Genomic DNA, 26,739 nt, shown 5'->3' on the forward strand with positions numbered 1-26,739 from the left:
TTGCTCTGGTATTTAAGATGATTAGATATTAAGCTTTGTTCTTTGTTACTATATCTTTGTTTTTTGTTTTTGTTTTGCTTTTGTTTTGGGGCCACACCTGGTGATACTTGGGTTACTCCTGGCTATGAGCTCAGAAATCGCTCCTGGCTTGGGAGAATCTAACCAGGGTCCGTCTTAGTATATCGCTGGCAAGGCAGCCACTTTACCCTTTGTGCCACCGCTCTGGCCCCAAACATAAGTCTTAGCGATTTGGGGTGGGGTTGGGGGTAGCAAACCCAGTGGGTCTCAGGAGTTACTCCTGGCTCTGCACTAGGAAATCGTCTGGCAGGCTGGCGGGGATGGGGTGGGGTGGGGTGGGGCAGGACCATATGGGATGCCGGAAATTGAATCCTGGTCTGTCCCTAGTTGGCCAAGTGCAAGGCAAACATCATGCTGCTGTGCTATCCCTCTGGCCCACTGTATCTTTGTTTAATTAAATTAAAATATAATATTTTAAACAGATTAATGGTGATGCATCTATATATCATTAGCCATTAAAAATAATAATAGTCATAGTATTTGAGTCATACAACTCTATTTTAACATGAGTAAAAATGGTGATATTTTTCTTTTATATATAAGAACATTCTTTTTATTCTGTATCCTTGTATCAATGTTATTAACCAATATTAACCAATGTCAACTTTTGAGTCTTATTAAGATTGCAGATAACATCTAATCTTCTATTTATTGAAGTCATGCTTGCTCTTTTATGTCGATCACTTCAATTGTGATTATCTATCTCTCTTTAATTTACTTACAAAACGGAGCTAAAGATAATACAGATAATACAGGGTTCAAAGCATGTGCATTACACACAATAGAACCTGTCTTCATCTTCAGCATTGTATAATGTCCCCAGACACTCTCAAGAGTGATCATTGATTACAAAACTACAAGCAAAGTGCTGGGCACTGACATATGGAGGAGGTGGAAAGAAGAGGAAGAGAAAGTAGAAAGAAGAAGGAAAAGGAGGAGGAAAAAGCAAAGGAGGAGGCAAAGAAAAAGAAGGAGGAGAAGAGGAAGAAGATAATGATGATAAAGAAGGGAGATGAATATAAATAACGTTTTAGTATATTTTACTAAAATATACCGATATTTTGACTGTAAAGGCACAAGAATAACTAAAATTGAGGAACCTTATTGGTATGAAAACAACTTAAGTTTGGGATAATGTCCTTCAGAATGAGCTACAGTGTAGCATCAAAGAGAAATTAGAGTTGTGGTTTCAGGCATAGTAGAGATAGAGCAATGCAATAACTTAGGTGTATTCTAAAGTTATTATCAGAAAGTCATTTGAGAGACTCCCAGTAATCTGGTAGCATACACAATTTGGGTGATTAAATGAACATATATCAGATGTATAGAAAAGGACAGAGAACAGGAGTGCACTTTTGAACATGCTAACGAAGAGCAGCAGATTAGCTATCAGAAGTGATCTACTGTGCTATTCCACTGACTCTTGAGCAAGGGCCAGAATCTTAATTCATGCAAAAATGTGTCTAACAGTGCTTCTCAAATAATGGGGTGCGCCCCCGGGGGGGTTGAGGCTCCGTAAAGGGGGGTGCGTTTGACCTCGACAAACACTGTCATAACAAGCTAAGCCCCGTGTTTATGTCTCTGTATGTCTCTGGAGCTGAGAGTTACTGTGTCCTGCTTCAAACCCCGCTTCGAAAAGCTGTGCATTGCAAAACGTGCTCATTGTAGCCATTAATCCAGACATCACCTCTGATTAAAAACTCAGCTCAGATTACTTTATATATTTTTGTTTTGCAGGTTAAAGTTTTTTTTAATAAAGATACTATTTACAGTCTCACAGGGAGGGGGGCGCAAAATGTTTTCTTCTTCCTAAGGGACATAACAGAAAATAATTGAGAAGCACTGATCTAACATGTGATCTCTTCCAAACAGTGGCAATAGAAAACAAAAGCATAGTTAGTCCCAGAGAGAAATGAACACATCTTCCAAAATTTAAGTCTGGAGCCAGTCTTTTAGCATTCCCTGACCCTTTAGAGTTCTAAATTTGGAGAAGATAAGGGAGATAAAGTTGCAAAAAGCTTTGACAGAGGAAATGTTTATATTAGATAATTCTACAAAAAGTATATGGTAGAACATTACATTAAAAATAACCCCCACACATTCTTCTAAATTATTAGAGGATCAGCAATGATTGGATTTTTGTTACAAAATGGGCAAAATCTGAGATAAGCAAGGATTCCTTGTTGGTTTCCAGGGCTTTCATTGTTTTTAAAATAATCTGCATATCTAAGTAGGGTAATAGTTCTCTCCAGGTCCACAGGAACTTCATTGACCCTTAGTTCCCTATTTCAAAATGACACTTATAGGATGAGGCTTGCTCATGGGCATATTGAGAAAGTTCATCTGATCCTTTTGGGGATACTAATACCATAATCACAAGCAGTTATACTACTCTCCCAGGGGTTCTTGGGATATGTGTACTTTTGATAATTTTCTGATTGTTTCACAAAAAGAAAAAAAAAACCTGAGTGGGCAAAATTAAAAAAAACAAGCACTATGCTATAGAGTTAAATAGAAAGTTAAAACTTTAGAAGTGGGGAAGAAGAGATAGCATGGAGGAGGGTGTTTGCCTTTCATGCAGAAGGATGGTGGTTCAAATCCCAGCATTTTTTTTAAAAACATAGCCTTTTATTTGTTAATGTGACATAAACACAAAACAAACAAACACTAATACATTTTAGGAGACCCTTCCTTCTCCTCTTCCTCCCCTCATTTCCCCGCATGAATTAAGAATGTAAGAGAAGTAACAAAAGTTTTGTGAATCGTTCATCCAAGTGCTTACAGAATGATTTGGTTAATATTGCTTTCTTAAAATTTTTCTCTTTTATACTTTAAAATATTCTTTAGCCTTTATTGTTTATTACAAAAAATTTGTAAAGAGTTTACTGTGCTAAAAAGTGTTATCCCCTCCATCACAGCATTGTTATATAGAGTAGAGAATAATTAACAGCAGATTGCTAATTTAGTGAAGCAATCTTCAAATTATATCCAGCTACATAAGGTTCATTGTAAGGCTCATTGACCTTCCCCAACCCTCCCTTTTTATAAGAACTTAAAAACAAAAGCAACACATACAAGATCGGAGCAGTGGCACAAGCGGTAGGGAGTCTGCTTTGCACATGTTAATCGAGGATGGACCACAGTTCAATCCTCTGGCATCCCAAATGATTCCCCAAGCCAGGAGCGATTTCTGAACGCATAGCCAGGAGTAACCCCTGAGCATCAAATCAAAACACAAACAAACAAAAAGACACATACATACACAAAAGCCCATGGCAATTTTTTTTTATTAGTCAAGTTAGATAACATTTTATTGTTGCTTTGGAGTCATACCCATTGGTACTTGGTTATTACTACTAAGTCTGTACTCAGAGATCTCCTGCCAAGCTTGGAGGACCATATGTGGTGCCAGACATTAAACCCATGTCCCCATATACCTTTCCACGGTGTAAAAAACAAGTTCTCTAACCTTTGTACCATTTGCTCTGGCTCCTTGAATCTGTTTTGTTCTATGTGTCTGCCTTTAATTGGTAAAGCAGTCTTCAGAGTGAATGATGTTATGTTAGCATTTATTTTCACCATCACAAAATAACTTTTGTTCTTCATATGTATTAAATAAGTAAGTTAGTGTGTTTAAAGTTCCTGTTCCTTAATAGCAGCTAGAGACAAGATAGAATCTATTTGACTCGAAACAATGCCCATAAAGCTAAGAAGAGAAGGTGAAAATCATCAGCCAAGACTAAATAAATGGTAACATTCAAGGAAATATAATTTAATTTTTAAGAATACAGGGAGGATGGAGCAGATAAGATGAGAATTAGATGACATATGGAAAACTAAAGTCCTAGGGTTTGGATGCAGAGAGCAGATATGGAGTCAAAAGTGCAGAAGAAGAAATAATATAGTACCTGTTTAGATATGTATTTATTATCTATTCCCTTTGGATTTTGTGTCACATCCAGTGGTGCTCTGGACTTCTTATGTTTGTGCTTATGGATCACCTCTGGTGAGCTCAGAAGACCATATAGGATGCCATGAATCAAACATGGGTCTGTCATGTGCTAGGCAGGTTCCTTTTTTCTATACTCACTCAGGCTTCCTGACATCTATTTTTTATATATGTATTATATATATATATATATATATATATATATATATATATATAAGTAATTCATTTAAGCACCATGTTTAGAAAATGTTCATGGTTGAGTTTTAGTCACCTTCACTGGTGCACATTTTCTGCACCAATGTCCCCTGTTCTTCTCCCTCCTGCCTCTGAGGCAGACATTTTACTTCTCTCTCTCTCTTTCGCTCTCTTCTATTTTCTGATACTGTGGTTTGCACTATTGCTAATGAGGGTGTGCCATGCATATCATTTTCTTCACTTTCAGCACCCAGAGTTCAGAGCGATCAGTTCCAACTATTATTGTCACAGTGGATCACTCACTACCTTAACTGTATTCACCACTCTCTGTGTCAAGCTTTCTACCATGGACTGGTCCTCACATTGAAATGGACTTAAGACCTTAATATCAGACTGAAACCTTAAGATAGATAGAGGAAAATGTAGATAGAATACTCCATAGCATTAAGTTAAAGGCATCTGCAAAGATGAAACACCACACTATCCAAGCAAGTGGAAGCAATGATAAACAAATGGGACCATATTAAATTAGAAGCTTCTGCACTTCATAAGGAACAGTGAATACGATAAAAAGACTACCTGCAGTGTGGGAGAAACTATCACTCAATACCCATTTGATAAGGAGTTAATATCTAAGATATACAAGGCACTGATTGAACTTACCAAGAAGAAAAAATATCTAACCTCATTCAAAAATAGGGAGAAGAAATAAAATGACATTTTCTCAAAGAGAAATACAGATTGTCAAAAGTACATGAAGAAAAATAGCTCCACATAACTAATCATTAGGAAATGCAAATCAAAACAACAATGAGATATCATCTCATACCACAGAGACTGCACATGCCACAAGAACAACCAGTGATGGCTGGGAGAAAGGGCTCTCATTCACTGCTGGTGGAAATGTAGACTGGTCCAGCCTTTTTGGAAAACAATATGGATATTCCTCAAAAAATTGGAAATTGAGTTCCCTTATGGTCCAGCAATACTACTTCTAAGGATTCAAAGTCACCATGAATAAAAGCCCTCTGCATTCTTGTGTTTGTTGAAGCACAATTTATAATATCCATAATCTGGAATCAACCCAAGTGTCTGAGAACAGAGGACTTACTAAAGAAACTGTGGAACCTCTACACAGTGTAATACTACACAGCTGTTAGGAAAAATGCAGTCATAAAACTTGTTTGTACATGGATGGATATGGAGATTATTATGCTGAGTGAAACAAGTCAGAGGGAGAAGTACATAAAAAAGTAAAAGATAGTATGGTAATTATATCCAGAGAAAATAGGGAATCCCGGTATTTCATAAGGTCCCCCAAGCCTGCCAGGAGCTATTTCTGAGCATATAGCCAAGAGTAACCCCTGAGTGGTGCCGGGTGTGACCCCCTCAAAAAAATACCTTCAGAAGTAAGGGTATTTTATTTGTATATATGGAAAAATTAATTTAAGATGATTAAAAGAAACATGGTATCTGTTTTTTAACTTTTGAATATTAGAATGCTTTATTGAAGAAAGAGAAATCAATGTATTTCTACAGCATATAATCCATCATGACAGTTACAAAGTAAAAAATATATATTTCAAATAGAAATGTGGTCATGGGTCACAACTTGGGCCAGAGGTGAAATAGAATGTCAGTAGAAAGAAAAGGGTATTAAAGAAAACCAAAGATGGAATGAATGGTTTTCAAATAAATAGGAAAGTAAGAATTAGAAGAGATGATGAATCTGAGGGGAGAAGCATCAAAACTGGTTCTGTAATAATATCCATGGTGTTTTTAGAAAACATATTTAAATTGCAAACATAATAAGTCTAAAAACAGTCAGGTGAGACAAAAATTCATTATTTTATAAGGCTTAACTAGAATAAATGTCTCTGAGTCTAATATTTTATTGTATAGTTGCAAACTTAGCTGTTATGAGTTAGGGAATTTTTGAATAAAATAAATATATCCTGATATATTTTGTATACATGGGAATAACAGTAACTAATTTTGAATCAACCTAATATAATTAAATTGCAAATTATAAATTTCTTTGCCTGTCTGTTTCCAGAGTGGTATCATTGTGTGGCCCTGCTTCTGTTCCTGGTGCACAGGGTGGGAGCCACACTAGAGTGTTGCCACATTCATGCTTGGCCCATCACAATGCTGCCAGGTAAAATGCCTGGGAGATCAGGACTTGTGAAATCGACACAAGTTCCTGTGTGCAATGGTCGATAATAACCTGCCAGGCCCACTAAGTAATATAGCTGGTGTGGAATGGCAGAGAGTCAGGTGAATTTAGTTGGTCTGAAGTACCAATCAGAATAAATAATGGGATGACGGGAATGGGATGTAACAACAGAGAAAAGGAAGCCCCAGCCAATTTCTCTCCTTAAACTCTCTTTACACTTTTGATATGTGACTGGACGGATTACAGAATAAGTAGTTCTTATGTGCTCGACCGATGGAGTACAGACTGGCCTTCAGAGACACAGGCAGAGGCAGTTAGAGGCAAAGCACAGATCCCTAGGAAAATCAAATTCAGGCAGGGCCCAGTGACAGGTATAGAGCTCAGGGATCCTATCTACATGCACGTTGGCCATGGGTGCAAACCAGGAAATTTTAAATGACAGGAACAGTTGGGTACAATTAAGGCAGATATTTTGCCCACATGCATGTGGGGAGTCCTGGTCAGAGAATCATTGGGGTACATTCCAAATGAGACTCAGTGGAAAAATTTTAGAAGTCAAGCATTTTACTTTGGTAAGGAGAGGCTTGGACACTTGAGGAAATCCAGATCCATCCAAATCCACATACATCACCTTCAACTCTGCAATAAACTCTTAACCTTCTATAATAAACTTCTTAACCTACTGAGTTTTTTATGCGAGTCTTTTATACTATTTTCCAGAACTCATCAGCTCAGGAAAATACATTCACTTTCATGCTAACATATGGAAGCTGCCAAGTTTTATCTGAGACCCACTTGATCGCACCTCACAGGAAACTATTTCTAGAGTTTTGAGGAACCAGAAGTCTCAGACTAAGTTAATCTTAAATCCTTTGCAGGAAAAGGGTAATTCAATCTCACATCCATCGAAATCCTAAATTTGTTGGCTATTGTCACACCACACACACACACACACACACACACACACACACACACACACACACACACACAAACACACACACTGATAGTGAAGTGATAGAATTTAATTAAAGAATTAGTAGAAAGAAGCAAGAAAATGAGACTGAGATTATACAGATCTCTACAGATACAGTTGAGACTTTTGGGAAATAAAGGAGACACCCAAAATGACTGATGGATGACTCTATACTGGAGTATTCAGGATTTGAATTTGCAAAGTCAATTTCATAGGCTTTCTCCAAGTTTCCAGGGTTTTGTTCTTCCATGGAGAATATTGCTACGACCTTGTCAAGACAAAAGGACTAGTGGTCTTCACTCAGTCTTATCAGACCTTGGCATCCTGTTGGATAGGCTTGATGGGTCCTGGCCTCAGGCTTTGAACTGGAAAGTGTAGTTTTGCCTTGAGACTGTGGGTAGGAATTTCTTTTTGGATCAGATCTTGAATTTGAAAGTTCTTGTAATTCATTGCCATACTGTACCATGCCCTGCTTATTGTTGGAATGGATATTTTTGACATAGTATGTTCTTAAGTAATTTTATAATGTTTCTCAAGTAGTTTTTAAAAGAAATGGTGATTTCTTAGTAATGGGTGTAATCACAGTAGAATTGTCCTCGCTATTGGCTTCTGTTTTTAGTTTGCTTTTAGAAATTTAGTCACAGGCTGAAATTTCAAGGCATGAAAGACTAGACCCAAAGAGACAGCTGATTCCTGGAACCAGGCTAAACTTAATTGATTCCTGGAACCAGGCTGTAAACTATAAGAACATCTCAATGCAAGAACATCTTGCATTCCAACCTAGAGACACCTTGGAGGGACAGAGGGAGGTGGAAACTGACCATATTACATTCCAACATGGGAACACCTTGGTCCCCACAGATGGCAGATGACCCTTAAAGATTAGGGAGGAATAACTGCACACAGTCACTAAAAAAAAAAAAAATAACACATAGATGACACAATAGGTTTAGAATAAGGGTAAAATCTAGTTTAATGCTATTATGGCTTCTGGCTTGATTGAAGTATGATATATAGTAAACAAGGTTCCCTTCCCCTAATCACTCCAGTCACCATGCTGTCAAGAGAATGGGTACTTCAGGCTCCATCCTAGGAGCAACATAATGACCAAGACCACCAATTACAGAATATGGATTAAAACGACACTGAAGAAGCAGAACTCCTAGAACCACAAAGAAAGACTCCATCATAAGCTCCATTCCTTGAGCTGCATAGTCACTAAGATCTCTAGATACAGAGGTCTGATTTTACCATCCAAGAAGAAGCAGAAGTCTTCCATACACCACAAAAGCACCAAGGGGAGAGTAAATGATCATGCAAGGAGTCTACAGTCAATCCCATGATAGTATACTTCAGGGGTGGAGAAACCCTGTAACTCCTAGGCCAAGGGAATTCCCTCTATAATATCCCCAATACTTAATGTGCCTATGCAGGGGGAAAAAGTAAAAAAAACACACACAAAAAATAATCATCTTTCCACACATTTATTTATTTATTGATTGATTGATTTTGAAGACTTTATTTTGTTGTAGATATTGAAGTTGATATCTACAATTTATTTTATTTCATTTTATTTTATTTTATCTTCTCTTTCTCTTTCTTTTTGCACTCTGGCATGATTTGATTTCAGAACCGAGACTATTGTGTGGTGCTTGTCTTTATTGCTGTAGCGCTCACTGGATATTTAATTTGATATTTCTTTCTGTATTGTTGTGGTGTTTCAATTACCTTTTTCATGTCCTCTAGAAGGTCTCCACCCATTTTCAAAGTATTTGACTTGTTTTTTTATAATTAATTTCTTTATTTTTTCTTATTTTGTACCCCATTCTATTGCTTTTCTTTCCTTCAAACAAAACCACTTAACTTGATTTATCTAGCTCCGCCTCTTAAATAGAGGGGGAAACAAGAGAGGGTACCAGGACAAAACAGATATATGACCACTAATAGTAAGCTATACAAAGAGGGATCCACCTACTCTAGCAGACTGGGGGGTGATGGTGGGGTATATGGGTTGCAGAAAGGGATAGGGGGAGGACAAATTTGGTGATGGGTATTCCACTGATTCAATGTTAATATGTATCTAAAATACTACTGTGAAATATATGTAAGCCATTATGATCACAATAAAAATTAAAAAAAAAGAGTGAATGGGTTCTTCACCCTGTAAATTAGGAGACCACCTGAAGGGTTCAACCTGTATCTCTGCATGCCATCAGTCTAGGAGTTGGGGGTATGATGTCATGAAGGGCTGAACAGACAGAAAATTGTGCCTTTTCTGTAAAAAAAATCATTGGATGATTTAAACTCTATAAACCTATGAAATGCTTTGATCTGTGAGCTCATTATCATATGAATTCCCTTAAATGTTTGTGAATTTAGATTCTAGGGGTTGTCAACGCAGACTGAGTTCTTGGCTTGCAGTGCACCCCAGAGCTCTGGAAAGGAAATGCACCTGCGTTTCTGGTTTATATCTCTGAAGTTTTGTGTTCTCTAATAAGGCAGTAAGTTCTCCTGGACACTAGGCATCCCTGGACCCCAAGCTTCTCCCTTGGGCTGTCCTAAACCTTGGGCCTCAACAGGCCCTAGGCTCTCTCAGTTTCTTTTAACACTATCTACTTCATTAAACATATTTTCTACTTTTATGCTTTATTTTGTTGCTTATACAAGATGGAAGTCTGAGATTGATACTTGGCCAAATGGCTCCTTTCATAGGTCCAGCAGTGTGATACTGCTTGATTCAATGGTGCAAAGCAGAATATTCCTGTCTATACTCATTAAAGGAAGTCTATAGGGTCAAGAAATTGAATCTCATCGCTTCTCGGCCTTTTGGCTAAGATCAAGTGTAGTATCTGTTCTTATCAGTTTAATATCTGATACGTCCTCTATCCGAGGACAATATATTAAATGGATTTTTGCAGCTGGGAGTCGGAAGAGGAGCTTGCTCCGTCCGCTCCGCGCATCAACCTGGTACGGTGCACCCCCCCCCCCTCCTTGGGGATATAAACTTGTCTAAGAAAAGACTTAAAACTTCAAAAAAAAAAAAAGAAATTGAATCTCAGCTGTAAGTAAATAAAAATTAGAATATCCTTCTGAAGTCTAACATTATATTTTGTGTGAGAACAAGGAAGGGTATGTGGAAGCAGGAATTACTCAAATGACCCAGCAGTGCATGGATACCTTTAAGACAATTCTCAGAATACCATCTATATATTCTAGGGATGAAACTTGGGTATGCTACATGCAAAAACTGTGCCTTAAACCATGGTGCTATCTCTCTAGCATACATATCTACTTCTTTAAATTTCTCATTGACCTTTGACCCTTTTCAATTAGTTATTTTTAAACCTCAAGTCTCAATCTGAGATTTTTTTCCCTTGATGATGAGACATCCACTGTCTTCTTGGGTTGTTAAAACATAAATAAACCTTTTTTTCCTTACACAACTCTTTCTTCCTCAATTTGTCTTCAAGCAGGACCTCTGCATTTGGATTTTTTAACAGGATCCCTGTTTATAACTGGTTATCTCCCCTTACATACATTTTTGACAGGAGTGTTCTTTAAGGTAAAGAAATTATTGGAATAACTATATGTATTTTAATTTGATTTTATAATATCTATATTTATATATATTTAAAGTTAAGATCAGCCAATATATCTGATATATAAGTAAACATATTATGTATAATAAATATATATGTTATATTTATGTATGTATTTGTGTACCAATGTTATTTTTGGTGAAATAAAATATCTCTGAGCCCTATAAGAAATAGGTTAATAAAGGTAAATCTATATTTGAAGATATCACTGTTACAATATTCAACTTTGTTAATCATTTCTCTTTGTACCACTCTTATGCAAAGAAGCAGTAGTTAAGCCACTCCTACTCCAGCATCAACCATACTTTGCCAGATTAGAAGAGTTAATTTCCCAATTATTACTGAAAGAAATGTGCATACAGAGCAATCAATGGGTAAAAAGAGAGTAGGCCAGGTGAATAGGCCACATCACTTGAGCAATTCCTTCATCACAATTTTCTCTCTCCCAGAATAGGAAGAAAAACAACTCAAAATATCACATCATGCATCATCATGCATATATTATTATGTAGCTTACATGCCATTAAAGTACAACCTTTGCATTATACTTTGCTTTATTCTTATCTGACATACCTATTTTCCATTACACATATATTCTAACCTGACATATAACCTGCTACTTAACCAATCAAACCATCATTTAGCATACTTTGAAATTATTTCTAATAAAAGTATACTCATGTTTTCAAACCATGCCTTCATGTTTAAGTTTAAACAGAAAGTTATACCCCAATGTTTATTATCTTTAAAGTATTTTCAAATGAACATGAATTGTTTTAATTTTATTTACCACTTAAACAGGTTTCAGAGACAAGTAAATGAAAACAAACAAAAGCCTACACTAAATGTTCCTTATCATTCAAATTTAATTTCTTTTCTAACATTTTGACCTTATTAAAACTCCAATTGATTTTTTTCTATAAGCTGCTTTTTCTCTAAGCCATGACTTCATTTTTTTCCCCACTGAAAGATTCAATGCTACATAGTTACAATGTCTGTGAAAATACTTTGACCTTTCTCCTTGGCCATCTCTTTTACCTGATACCAAATTAAACACTTTTTCTTTCTTCACAACACTTCATATCACAACCAAATTCTAACCTTAAGTTCAAGAGCAAAACTTTCAATTATCAATTTGTTCTACTTTTGTACTAATATTTTTATAGTTCTATTCCCCAAATCTTTATTGCTCATTTTCTTTATCCATTTTAATTTTCTCCTCCCTCCTTCCTCTTCATTACAGTTAATGAATTTTGTTCATGCTTCACTGAAAAAACAAAAACAATCTGAATGAACTAATTTCAACATAGCAGGAGCAAATGCATCTTTACTCTCTGCTTTATGTTTTGTAACCACAGATGCGCTATTCCTGCATTTAAAAGCCAACAGGCATTTTCTTTACTAATGTTCTAAAATTTCTCCCTTCTCCTTTTCTCAAGAATTTATTTTTGCTCTCTTCTACAATTTTCACTGTCTTATATAGATTTGCCAACCCTATTAAGTTGGTGATCCCTAATTTTACATGCAATTTATCTGAACTCCACGACTCCATTCTTAATGTTTGTGCAGTTTCTTGTGATATTCTCAGATTTACATGTCAAAAATTTATAACTTCCTGCTCCTACCAGTTGAACTCATTCTCTTCATCTTTCTACTTTCTTTGCTTCCAGCTGTTCAAGTCCAAAGTTCATAAATTGTCTTTGAGTGATATTTTCCTTTGACCTCAATATGTCAGTAACTATAATAAGTCTTCTATGTCCTAAGGTATATCAAGAACTGGAGAGATAGTACAGTAGGTAGGTAGGTAAGGCACTTGCCATTCATGCAGTGCTCATAGTTTTGTCCCCAGCATCCAATATAATCCTTCAAGTCAGGAATGATGCCTGAATGAGGAGCTAGGAGTAAAGACATAGTTATATTAAAAATCAAATAAAAACATGTATATTAATGTCTAAGATGCCAATTTTGTCTGATTTTACAAGATCCTATCAAAACCACAATCATATCTTTGTAGGCTCATTAATTACCCTTCTAAATGTTCTTTCTATTCTCACATTTGACTCCTTGATGCAATTCCTCACAGTTATAAAAAAAAAAAACTCTTGACAGTATCTTCCACTGGGAATTGTCAAAGGTATTACATGGGTAGGCACTTACCTTGAATAAAACATACTGATTCATTCCCTGACATCACATATGTTTCTTCAGATCCCGGGCACAACTAGACTCTGAGCACAAAATTGAGATTAGCCTTTGAGCATAAACAGTTGTGTTTCAATTGCTTCTCCTCCCCCCCCCCCCCAAATTTCAGTTAACACTTCAGTTAACACTAAAACTAAGTACTGAGCTTTCTTCTTCTAAAAGAACTCTACATGACTACCATTGGATGGCCTCAAATAGCTCATCCTATAGTTATTTTATGTTTTCACACTTCCACTCAAACTGTTTTATTTTTTTTTTTTTAGTTTATTGAATGCATGAAAAAACTTCTCTTTTAAGAGACTCCACTTGGAATATAGCTTTACTCCATCTTTCCATAAATCATGGGGTTCTAATTTAGAGTAGGCATGCCATTCTCTAAAACAGGCAATTTGTAGCTAATCAACATAATGAATATACACTATTACTGTGCCATAATACCCTAATTTATACCACATGTAACAATTGACCATCTGGTCATATTTCTTGTGTAGATATTTATGTAGTCAATGAATTATCCAGATCCTCCGATGGCTTTTAATGTCTGTTTAATGCCACACTACAAATTTCTAGACAGTGGGCTTAAAACTATAAGTTTATAAGTTTATAAGACCCCATAAATTTGCTGCAATAGAAAATTTACACTATCACTGATTATGAAATGGTCGAGAAAAATTAGTATTTTAGTTTCCCTTCTTCTTCACTCTGGCCCTCTTCTTGACTCTGGCAACACCATTTGATTTTTTTTCTCTTTTTCTAGTTTCCTTTTTGACACTGTAGTTTATACCTTTGTTAATGAAGGATTACTACGAATATCAATTTATCCCCTTTTAGCACCCAGTTCTTTTCCAGAGTGATCAGTTCTAACTCTCTTTGTCATAGTGGACCCTTTTTCAAACTAACTGCATTCACTGCTATTTGTGCTAAGCTTCCTACTGGTCCTCATGTCATCAACATCTTTATTTTCTCAGTATATTATAAACATACTTTTATCTTATTTTATATATGACAAATAAGTTCTATTATCCTATATCTATTCCTCTCTGACTCATTTCAATCATCATAATACTCTCCCTATCCATCCAGGTATAAACAAATTTCAGTTTTCCTAACAGCCGCATCATAAACCATTGTGTAGATGTATCACAGTTTCTTTAGCCACTCATCTGTTCTCAGGCATTTGGGCTGCTTCTAGATTGTGGCTATGATAAATAATGTTGCAACGAGCATATGAATGCAGGAATTTTCTGCATAGAGTTTCAAAACCTGGTAGAAAGTGTGAAAGGCAAGAGCACAACATGCTACCTGAAATTTCTCAAATTCCCAAAATCATTTTGGTAGATGGAACATCTGTTTAAGAGAAAGACCTGAATTTTAAAAAAGTCTTATGTATGATTAAAGTTTAACTTTATGATTAATTAACTGAAGTAAATATTTTCTTTTGAGAAATTATGGAGCCTTTCCTTCTCTTTGGTTCCTTTTTCTTCTTTGGATGTAGGCAAGTTTTATAAATAACACTGATTTGTCAGTTTAGGCTGTTCAAAATGTATTAGTTATATTTCTTTCAATTCTGTGGAAATTACTGTAAATATTCACTCGAACTTAATCTCAAACAAAATAAAATAGAAAGTAAAAAAAGTAATCAGCATTTCATAGTACAATAATGATCTACTTCTTTTGCATTCTTTAAAGTAGACTAATTGGAATATTATTTTGAGTTGAAATATCAGTGCTTACACATCCTTAATCTAAAAATCATCTTATTGGACCAGAAAGACAGTTAATAAGGTGCTTGTTTTCCGTATGGGTCCTCTGGAAACCACCAGGATAAATCCTTGGGCACAGAGCAAACAAAGCTTTGAAAGCTTTGAATATTGACAGGTGGGGTCTCTAAATAAAACATGTATGTATTTGTATGTATAATTAAAATATTTTAGATAAAATATTGAAATAAATATTCATGAATTTAACATTGTGCAGAGTTTGGGGTTTTTAATTTTACTAGACTAATGGATGAAATAGAAGAATTCACTTGGGGGCCGGAGAGATAGCATGAAGGTAAGGCGTTTGCCTTTCATGCAGAAGGTCATTGGTTCAAATCCCAGCATACCATATGGTCCCCGAGCCTGCCAGGAGCGATTTCTTAGCTTAGAGCCAGGAAAACCACCGAGCGCTGCCGGGTGTGACCCAAAAACCAAAAACAAAACCACAAACAAACAAACAAAAAACAAAAACGGGGCCGTCGAGGTGGCGCTAGAGGTAAGGTGTCTGCTTTGCAAGCGCTAGCCAAGGATCAGGACCACGGTTCTATCCCCCGGTGTCCCATATGGTCCCCCAAGCCAGAGGCAATTTCTGAGCACTTAGCCAGGAGTAACACCTGAGCATCAAACGGGTGTGGTCCGAAAAACAAAAAAAAAAAAAAGAAGAATTCACTCACCGTATTTTCTCGCATATAAGACAACTTTTGAAACAAAAAAAAGTCAACCAAATCGAGGGTCGTCTTATACGCCGAGTATATCCCGAAAAATGTTTCGAAATGCCGCTTAACAAAACAAAAAAGAATCAGGCCGCAGAGTTTCCAAATCTCAAACAGTACTCAGGAGATCTGGGGGCCACTTCTTGCAAAACCATCTAACCGTGTTGGTGGTTTAGTGCTAGGGTCCGAGGATGGGGTGTTGTTTGGTTCATGTAGTGGGGGAAATTAACTGATGCCACCAGGGAATTGCCAGAAAAGGTGCCTATGATAAGGGACCAATCACTGCAAGGCTGCTGGGACTGCCTCTCTAACTCAGCCAATCCAAGCAGACTTTTTATGCATGCAAATTAGACATTGATTTGGACCCAAATCTACACTGTATAAAGCCTGCTCAGTATATAAAGATATTTTATTAAATGGATCATAAAAACTTAGTTCATCAGCTACCAATCACATAGGAATTAGGGGAAAAAAAGAACAAAAATGAATGGAAAGATCACATAGACCATTAAAAATTAAATCCTAGGAACCTTTAATATAGAAAAATAAGCATATAAGTGCATAGAGTTATAAACATATAAGTTAGTTGGTATAGGTCCAAGTGAGTCTAAGTAATAAATATTCAACCAACCAACATGGTATTTTTATGTGAATTAATACAAAATCATTGAATGTAAGTTATATAGTCAGAGATAAATTTGAAGCAAAACAAATTTCCATGTAAATTTTTTCTTGCAAATTGATACTTTTTCTGTATATTGAGTAGAGGTAGATACCACCAGGAATTATTCAAACCACAATGTCATAGTCTAAAGAAAGGCTAGTGTTTTGAATTTGCCTACCAGCAGTATGACATTTTTTTCACAGATTGTGTTTCAGTCACTTGGAAAATATATAACACTTAAGAATATTTGAAGATATGAGTAATGAAAAATTCTCTTCAACAGTGCCCAAAGAAAACCAATGGGAAATTAAACCTGCTCTTTCCTTCCTGGAAGACAGCATCATGATTTTATTTTTTTATAGAAGTTGAAAATCTCTAATACCTTTATTATGCTCAGCTACAGCTTGTAAGAATTCATTATTCAGAACTAGGAACTCTATATAGATATTCATATCTCTGTCCTTTGCCTTCTCTTGCACATGCTGTTTTTTCTGAGTATGCAGTCTGTGCTTGGACTTGCTAGTTTTCAGTCAACTCTGTTTCATTTTATGCATGCTGACTCTAGCAATAGAAATCATTTGGAACTGGCAAAGTAGCTCTAAAAATGGATACTCAAACAAAAAATTTCAGGTTATCACATGAAGATCTAAAGTTTAGAATATTAAGAAAGACCAGCTTCCCTCTATATAAACCTAGCTGTGGGGAATAACTTAGACTTTGATTGGTTTGAAACAAAAGAATTATCTTTAACTTTAACTTTATATGTTTTAATGATGAACTTTTATATCTAGCAATATTATATAAAAATAAGATTACTACATAGAACTATATAAAAGGAAATAATAGAATTTGCTTAATATTCTCTCCAGTTATACCAATAAATTTTTAGTTTGAATATGCTTGCTTAATTGTAATGACAATATAATATTCGTTGCTCTTTTAATTGAAAAGGATACTTTTTTAACACTTAGGTTATATTTCACCATTTTTTAAAATTAGACAGGCATAAAACATGACATAGTAAACTATAAGGATAGAAAGTCATAGTACTATTAGAACATGATCATCACTCTGTTACCAAACACATGCTATTAATAAATTGTAAATTGTGCTCGCTTCTGCAGCACATATACTAAAATTGGAACGATACAGAGAAGATTAGCATGGCCCCTGCACAAGGATGACGTGCAAATTCGTGAAGCGGTCCATATTTTTTAGAAAAGAAAAGAAAGAAAAAAAAGAAAAAATAAATAAATTGTAAATTAATTCTAATAAAATAATGGTTATCACACAAAGAAATAGAGCTGCATAACACAACAGGAAGTATATGCTAATCACTAGCTTGAACTTCCTGCTTAAAACTAACTTTTATAGCTGTTCACCCAAAATCAGTTCTATAGCTCTGCTTGCCCAGTATTTTTTTAAAGGAGAGGAAAAAAAATGATGTCATCTTGAAATCATCAGTAGCAAGCCCTAATCTGACAACTGTTGTATAGTGCAGTAAGAAGTAAAATAAAACATACATCCCAGAAATGGCTAGGTAATGTAGGACTTTCTAAGGATAATCAATATGGGGTATGGTTCTGAAGAAGAAAACATTTAAAGCTTACTAAACACACTCACTGCATAAAATCTATACAAAACTAAATAATAGATTACTAACTATTAAAGGATATACCACAGTCTAGTCTAAGCATAATATAATTATAATGGTTTGAACTTCCTCAAAAATGGTAATTTCAATACATATCAACACCTTTAACTCCAAAGATTACTACTACATTGTGTTCTAAACTATAATAAAGAATAAATTGAAAAATATCATCAGCAAATGTGTTCACCAAGTATGCCTTTTTAGTTTGACAGCCTATGACATTGTAAAAATGCTTTTAACCATAATTTTATATGAAAGATAGAGTTGAGCTTTCCAGGCATCATTGCTTATGACCGTATGTACTGCTTTGTTTTTCAGAAAAAATAATTGTGGTCATGTGGCTTCAACCTCTGTTTGGACAAGATATTTATCTTTCTTTGCTTTAATCCTTACTAATTATTTTGGTTTCTTTACCACCATCACTCACAGAGAGCCTAATTGCTTTCTCTGAGATGCCAGCCCTACTTGAAATCACCCATGTGTTTTGTCACAAAGGAAGAAGTTGAGCATCTGTTACCACATCGTCACCTCCTCTTCTCATGATAAAGTCGCTGCAGCTGTTTTTAATAAGATTTCTTATTTCATGCTCAGAGTTACAAAGATGTTTATGTTTTTTCTTTTTTCCTGTCAGATAATCTAGTGAAGATGGGCTAGATTTTAAAGAGTTTTTTTAGTATACAAATAAATCTGTCTATGTGACATAGTTTGCTCTCAAAGAATCATCTGAAAGATTTTATTCTTCCTTTACATGAAGTGATATGCAACTTTATTGTGATTCTTATAAATTATAGAGTAATTTCTAACCCAATATCTTATACAGATATAGAGGATATAGTGTTTCAACAAGCATTTTATTTCTGCTCTACATTTCATTTTCTGAAGGGTGTGATAGTCAAGAGTTAATTTCTCTTATTTCTAGATTCATCATTAAACAACACTGCAGGCATAGATAATGAAGTCCAAATGCATTAGAAAATCAAATTTGTCTAAACTCACTATTGGTTGAAACAGAAATTATGAAAAGTATATGAAGATGTCCTCCAAATATATAAATTCTTTGTGAAGGAGCTATCCACTTGTAGATATTTCTTTTGAGAGGATGAGATATTGGGCCATTCCTAACTGCTTATTGTTTGGGAAAACTCTGGGGCCTCGCTCTGTACATTGTGTGGTTCTTATCTATCCATGTTCAATGTAAATACATTGGCGAAGTCAGTTCCCAAAATGTAGAAGTCATCGGTGAGGTCAGATCCCAGGCTAGTAGAGTTCTCACAAAGAAGCATCCAACAATCACTTCTGGAGAGTAATTCAGTTATTTTATGTGGGAAATAGATATGTATATTAGGGAACAGAAGGGTGTGGACTGTGTCAGCCAATCAGATAGGATGTGAGAGGGAATTAAAACAGAGTGGTGCTTCTATGTTTAGGGAAGACTGGGAAGGGGATTAGGGAAAGCAGGAGGTGTGCTTTGAGTGTTAAAATAGGGTGTTTCCTTAAGTTTATTTGCTAGTCACACTTTTTTCTTTTTATTATATAAGATGGTTTGTTAAACACATAATTAGGGAAGGGCTAGATGATAAATCATACTAGGGAAGGGCTAGATGATAAATCATACTAGATTGTCTTCCACTAGCGGCTGGAACCCCAGATCAGAGGTAACAGCAAAGTGTTAAAAATGGCTATTATTTTGCATAGGAGCTGTAAAAGCTGGGATAAAAACTTTTAACTTAGATTAGATTTAGAGCTTTTAGACTTTTCCCAGGAAACACCTGGTCACACATTTCGACTGCAGGCTTCAGGCTAGTCTTTAGTTTGCTTGACCCCAGAGGTTTCTTGTAGGTCCCTGAAAAAGTAAAAGGTTTTCTCTCTCCTTCATCTTCTCTTTGGTGACTGTCATTGACAGGTATTGCACTAGAGTCCTTTGGGCTCTCACAAGCCTTATGTCATTGCCAAGGCATTGTGTAGCATGTCCCAGTTTGCATGTCACTGCCGAGGTGGCACAAAGCTTGCCCTTGGATCCCTCATAACCAGGATGGCTAAAAATCTACCCCCATGTTGAATTGATGGAACTCAAAATTTAGGATAGTGGGGAAAAATGTTTAGGGGTGTATGGTCAATCTTAGAACAACTGAAGTTTAACTCAAACCAGTGACAAATGTTCAGGGTAAAAGTATGACAAATGTTCAGACAAATATTTTATACTTAATAGACAGGAACTCATAAGATATAGATCATTTTGCTAGGTCTAAGAGAAAAGGTTGCAAGAGAAAAGGATATTGCCACAAGGAAATATTGGGGTTGTCTGGTGCCATTTTAAAATCCTAGATTTAGAATTAACTATGATGATGTCAGATAGTATGTCTTTGTTTAGAAATCATATTAGAAATGACATTGCTTTGGCTTTCTGTATTCTGCTTGCTTAAGGAAGTTAACTACTGTAAACCTGGTCTAAGTACAAGTTGCAGTTTTGAGGTAAAAAGATTAGGCTCGGGAAACAGCCAGTTCCCTTCAGGTAAATCCCAACCACTCCTAACCCAATCTTGTACTAAGGACAAATAGTTTTTAAAATCAACTACCTAGATGCTAAGTAGGCTTAGTCATGATAAGCATAAGACTTACAGTCACCTCTAACTAAGACAATAGCAATTTAACCCCACCCACCAGGGACCATGATAGAGATGGATATGCCTAAAAGCCTCCATGTGTTTATCAAGGGGGTAGTACTGGAATTTATCCTATCACACCACCAGGATGAGTCAGGATTGGGAAAGAACAGATTAAACTAAGTGTATGGCCTTAGCAAATTCCTGAGTGAGTAATAGATTGAAATATATAAAGTTTGAACCCCTACCATACAGGGTCCACGCTTAATCTGGGAACCCAGTATTCTAGCTCAATAAACCTGCTTTACTATATGCTCTCTGTTTATTATGGGACAAAGCCAAGACTGGACTCTAAAATAGTGCCAGGGGACTATGGCTAGGTTGTAGTCCACTATCTTGATTCAAAAGTTATAGTAAAGACATTGTTTATTGTGTGTGTGCTGAGAGAAGAGCTAGGATGATGTTGTTGGTTCTTTTTTTTAAATAACATCTTTATTTAAGCACCATGATTATAAACATGTTTAAAGTTGGGTTCCAGTCATAAAAATAACACCCCCCCTTCACCAGTGAAACATTCCCTCCACCAATGCCCCCTATCTCTCTCCTCCCCCAGCCTCTGTCTGTATTCGAGAAAGGCATTCTATTTCTCTCATTCATTATTGTTGTCATGATAGTTGTTAATGTAGTTATTTCTCTAACTGCACTCACCACTCTTTGTGGTGAGCTCCATATCTTGGGTCTGTCCTCCAGTCTTCATCTCTATTGTCTCTGGGTATTATTAAAATAATGACTCTTATTTTTCTTTTTTTTTTTTTTTTTGGGTCACACCCGGCGGTGCTCAGGGGTTACTCCTGGCTGTCTGCTCAGGAATAGCTCCTGGCAGGCACGGGGGACCATATGGGACACCGGGATTCGAACCAAACACCTTTGGTCCTGGATCGGCTGCTTGCAAGGCAAACGCCGCTGTGCTATCTCTCCGGGCCCGACTCTTATTTTTCTTAAACAGATAAGTGAGACTATTCTGTATCTTTCTCTCTCCCTCTGACTTATGTTTCCCAGTAATTCATTTAAAGAAATATTACATATTCCTCCTTTTGTCTTCTGAATCAAGTCCAAGGCAATAGCATTCCCTGACAAATACGCATATAGAAATATATAAGTCCAAAGTAATATTGTTTTCCAAGAAATAATATACACATCTCACCTAGTCTGCTGAGAATAAGTCCAAGGTAGGATGATTCAGGACAACTACTTCAGCTAACAAGATAATCTGTTGGCTGAGAGTATCAGGGAGGCAATGGAAGTGTCAGTGATATTTTTTCAGGCTCTGGGCTATAAATCACAGGCTGAGATCAGTCCTTGAGCCAGGATCCATTTGAAAAGCCTTTTCTGGTCATGAGGGGCAATACACAGTGGGTGATAAAAGACTGTAAGGGTGTGAGGGGAGGGCGAGGGTGTGTGGGAGTGGGGTGGTGTCCAGGGCACAAGGGGTGTTGATCTATAGGGGTAAAAGGATTTAGTAGGGAAAGCATCAAGTTTGGGATAAGTAGGAATAGAGAAACAATAGAAAAGGTTCCACTGAATGCAGGCAGTGGGAGATAGACATTATGTACAACACAGATGGACATTTGGCTAACATAGAGGTAGCCACCACACTCACACACACACACAATTAATTGATTAATATGTTACAGCTATAAAACTGACCCATCTACATGGCAAATGAGTCAAAATAAATATAAATTCAATTAATAAATATAAAGCCAACAAGAAAGATGATAAGGAAATTTTAGACTTGGCTGTAAAAGCATCATATGTTAGATTATGAATCTACATATGTAAATTATTCAGCTTTTCCATATCCTATCTTAAGTATATCACAAATATTTATGACTTGCTAAGCATATTATAATGACCACTGTAATAAAAGTTTAGAGCACTGAGCACTATCCTGTGAGTTCAAAGAATCCAATCACTTTCTCTATAGACTTCTGCTTTAATTTATGCAGCTGTTCCTATTGCTATAGGACCCATTGAAGTATAAAAGAGGATTAAGTTGCTGAAGATTTTACAGAAGTGGAGATATCCAAAACTTCATGATCATTGAATTTAAACTAGCATTATTTTGCTGTTCTATTATAGTCCTTCATGTAGTAACCTTTGTCTATTTCACCATAATGATTTTAAAAAGAAAATAAGTTGTATTTTTTAAGAATTAATAATATTCTGTGACAAGTCAAGGTTTTCTAAGGGGAAGTTCATAGAGGTCAGTAATTTTTGCTTCCTCCTTCCCTCATAGTAAAAACATTTCAGATGTATTAAAAGTATAGGTGGTATGGGGCCAGAGCGGTGGTCCAAGCAGTAAGGCATCTATCTGCCTTGCCAGTTCTAGCCTAGAATGGACTGCGGTTTGATCCCCTAAAGTCCTATATGGTCCCCAAGTCAGGAGCAGTTTTTGAGCACATAGCCAGGAGTAACCCCTGAGCATCACCTGGTGTGCCCCCAAAAACCAAACAAAAACAAAAGTATAGGTGGTAATTTCCAAATTTTTATCTTTTTTAGAGAATTCCAATTTGCTCTGCAATGAATACAATAAGACCTGTTATTATCTGTCAATTTTTCTTCTTTGGAAAATAACTTGACAGAATCCTATAGTGTACATTTACTTGTGAATCCCACAAAGATAAGTGTATGAAAGTCCACAATGTTCTAGAATTTTTGTGACTAGTGAGGCACTGGACTATGGATTTGAATTGGTCTTGAAAATCGCAACAATAATAGACTCAGTGGGCTGTATGTGTCAAGCATACTCCATAGCTTTGAAGACATTGAGATTGTTATTATTTTCTTCTTTATGTCTTTTCTGCCTATCAGCTTTATTCTGGTCTTCATTGAGACCATTCATCAGAAATTTTTCCTGAATAAGATTTCCCTAAAGCATGACTTCTATTAAGTCTTTTTCACATAACTTTCAACTAAACCTAATTAGAAGTCCACTGAAATATAGGTAGAACTTGAGGTGATTTGCTAAGTTAGAAAAAGGAAGACAAAATGCTGGGCATTTTTACTTATTTATGGAATACAAATAAATCAATGACAATATATGGAAAAATATAATTTAAGATGCTTCTCTCTGTACTCCTGTAACTTAGTATTGAAATAAAAAAAAACTGCATGAGACAATACCTCCTTTTTATAATGCAGAAAGTTACCATTCTTAGAACTCCACAAATATTACCAAATAAGACAACAATGGCAAGACAAGTTCCTGGTTTCTGGGAGAATAGCATCGTGGACATCAATTATTTATTTTTGCATTTGGCATTTTACATTCAGCCATTTTAAAAATTCTCTCTTATATTCCATGATGAAAAGCTCTCACTAGGATTTCTATGCTCAGCTCCACTCTTCTTCTTACTTCTTTCTTGGATTCCTTTCCTGTTCTCTTTTATACTAGGAAGGAAGATATACTTTAAATCATCGTCTCTTCAGTGGTTTGCCTTTACCTCTCCACTTTGTAGGCCAGCAGATACTTTAAGCTTATTTTCTTGCTTTAGCTTTAGTTGCTTTTTCTCTTTTATTGGCAAATAAGTTCTTATCTAATAGAGATAGGAACACACAAATTTTGTAATGCTGTGGGGCCTTACTCTCTGAACATTGCATTAATGACTTGGCTTAGGTCTCAGAAGGACGGGCATTGTCCATTCATTCCTTCAACCATGAATACCATCTACAGAAACAACCACGGCTATCTATACATCACCAGGAAGCAAACCACTACCAGGGAAGAACCTACCACTGCCCTGGCACTTACTTACTCCAAAGAGGGTCCTTTTAACACTCGGACAACTTAGCAACAGCAACAACCTGCTTTCAGGTCAGGGCTCTCCGCATTGCTCTATAATGGTGAGGTGAAACTAGAGGACGCTCCACATCATCCTGACTTTGATGTAGGATATGCACAGAACCAGGACCTCTAACTGCAGAAAACTGACACCAACAACAGCGATTGTGCAAAAAATTTTTACTGAGACAACAGAAAATAACTCAGGAGTAAGATAACCTAGTATGCCTGGAGCCTAGAGTTGGTCTTATGCCAGAATACTTCAGGGGTAAGGTCTTCTTGTATTTAGGGCAAGGCCTTTCCTTTCTATTTCCCCCATATTTTGCTGGTCCTATGCAAACAGTTGCCACTCTCACACCTTTTTTACTATTTTTCTTTAACTCTTATTCTTAAACAACAACAAAAATACTTACTAAACCTGCTATTGCTTTAATGAGATCATTGGTGATACAATAATTTTCACAAACATACTTGAATTTAAAAAAAATGGGGGGCGGGGTGAAAGGGATAAATACTCTGCAGAATAAACCACATCTTATTTTAATATATCTTAATGTTTTGTCATGTAAAAAATTTTAAATTTATAAAATGATACTAAGACAATTTTAAAAGGTCTCATGCTACATCTAGTCTCAATGATAAGTTATTTGTAGTAATTGAAGTTCCTGAATTTTTTTCAGAACTTAAATTTAAATTTTTAAATATCTTTAGTATTTGTACAATTTTAAGTACAAACAAAATGTATCCTACTCTAAGGTACCTACCTAAGATATCTATCTAAGATATACACACACACACATTTTATTGATGTCCTTGGAAATATATTTTTTATTCTACCTCACATGTTTGTTTTGTGTTATTCCTATATGCATTACATGTCTCAGACAGATTTTTTCTTTGGACTTATTAGTTAATAAGAGTATATGTTTGACTTCATGTAGAAGATAGATATAATTTTTTTAATTTTTTTTTAAATTTTTATTTTTAATTATGAGAACAAGGATGCAAAGAAAGAGGACAAGGTAAAGTTACAGTGGAAGGACAATCACCCATAACATAATTCTCAGAAGTCCCCTTGCTGATGTCTTAACTTTGAAATTTCAGCCAAAGAACTTTAAGATAAATAAGACAGAATCCATGTACAATTACTTTGTCCCTCAAGTCCCCAGATTGTAACACATTATAATATTTCTTAACAGCACACAAGGCAATCCAAAGCCATAAAACTTACATAACTCCTTAAACATTACAGGCATAGTATTTTCTTACATTTCCATATACATGCATATTAGCTTAAGTTAACCTCAAATTTTAAGTGAGTTCTTTTTAAGGATTAGAGTCAAAGGAGCACAGTAAAAATGGTGTTAGAGTGGCAATTGTTGTTTGCATAGGCCCACCAAAATATGAGGGACATGGAAAGAAATACCCTTGGCCTAAATACAAAGAGACCCGACCCCTGAAGTTTCCTGGCACAAGACCAACTCTAGGCTCCAGGCAAGCTAGATCGTCCAATCCAAGATATTGTCTGTAGTGCCAACACACTTTTATTTTTCACACAGTCTCTGTTGTTGGTATCATGTTTCAGTATTAAAGATCCTGGAATCTGCATATCCTACATTGAAGTCAGGATGTGGAGCGTCCTCTCCTTTCACCTCACAATCAAAGGGCAATGCAGGGAGCCCTGTCCTGTAAGCAGGTCGTTGTTGTTGTTAAGTCTTCTCAGTGTTAAGGGAAGTCTCTTTTGAGCAGGTCGATGTCTGAGCAGTGTAGGGTCTTCCGTGGAGAGGATTGCTTCCAGGTGATGTTATAGACCAGCCTGGATGTTTCATGGATGGCTTTCTTGGTTCAGGGGAGAATGGAAAATGCCCTTTCTTCTGAGGTCTGTGCCAGGTCATTATGTCAATGTTCAGGGTGTAAGGTTCCTTTGCACTACAAGATTTGTGTGTTCCAATCTCTATTAGATAGGATCTTATTTGTATGTATAGTATTTTCCCATTTTAATGTGCCTATGCAAATAAGAAGCAATGCCACGTGGTGTTATTGTCGCATATGGGGGCCATAAGAACAATTCCAATTATTCCCATGATATGGTTCAATCATAAGCATTAAACTGGGGGACTGTTTCACCAAAATTCCTCCTTAAACAGCTCAAAAAAAGAAGATATAAAGTGGTTAGAATCGTCACTGTATAAGACAACATTTAGTAAGAATTATAGCTGTCAGAGAAAAAACACAAAATATTCTAAAGAAATACGTGTCCATTATATGTATCTTGAAACAGTTTGGGGTTGTCATACACAATGCACAGCTTTGGACTGTACACTACTTA

At 36.0% G+C, this 26,739-nt stretch overlaps 1 non-coding gene and 1 pseudogene across 1 annotated transcript; both read left to right on the forward strand.

The window, feature by feature from the left end:
• Positions 1-10,181: 10,181 nt before the first annotated feature.
• On the forward strand, positions 10,182-10,354 carry LOC126005401 (uncharacterized; annotated as a pseudogene).
• Positions 10,355-17,417: 7,063 nt separating this feature from the next.
• LOC126005579 (U6 spliceosomal RNA) lies at positions 17,418-17,524 on the forward strand. Its single transcript, XR_007494627.1, has one exon. It is a non-coding gene; the product is annotated as a U6 spliceosomal RNA (small nuclear RNA).
• The last annotated feature ends 9,215 nt before the right edge of the window (positions 17,525-26,739 follow it).

This window comes from Suncus etruscus, chromosome 3 (genome assembly GCF_024139225.1).
Source record: "Suncus etruscus isolate mSunEtr1 chromosome 3, mSunEtr1.pri.cur, whole genome shotgun sequence".
NCBI classification, from domain to species: Eukaryota; Metazoa; Chordata; class Mammalia; order Eulipotyphla; family Soricidae; genus Suncus; species Suncus etruscus.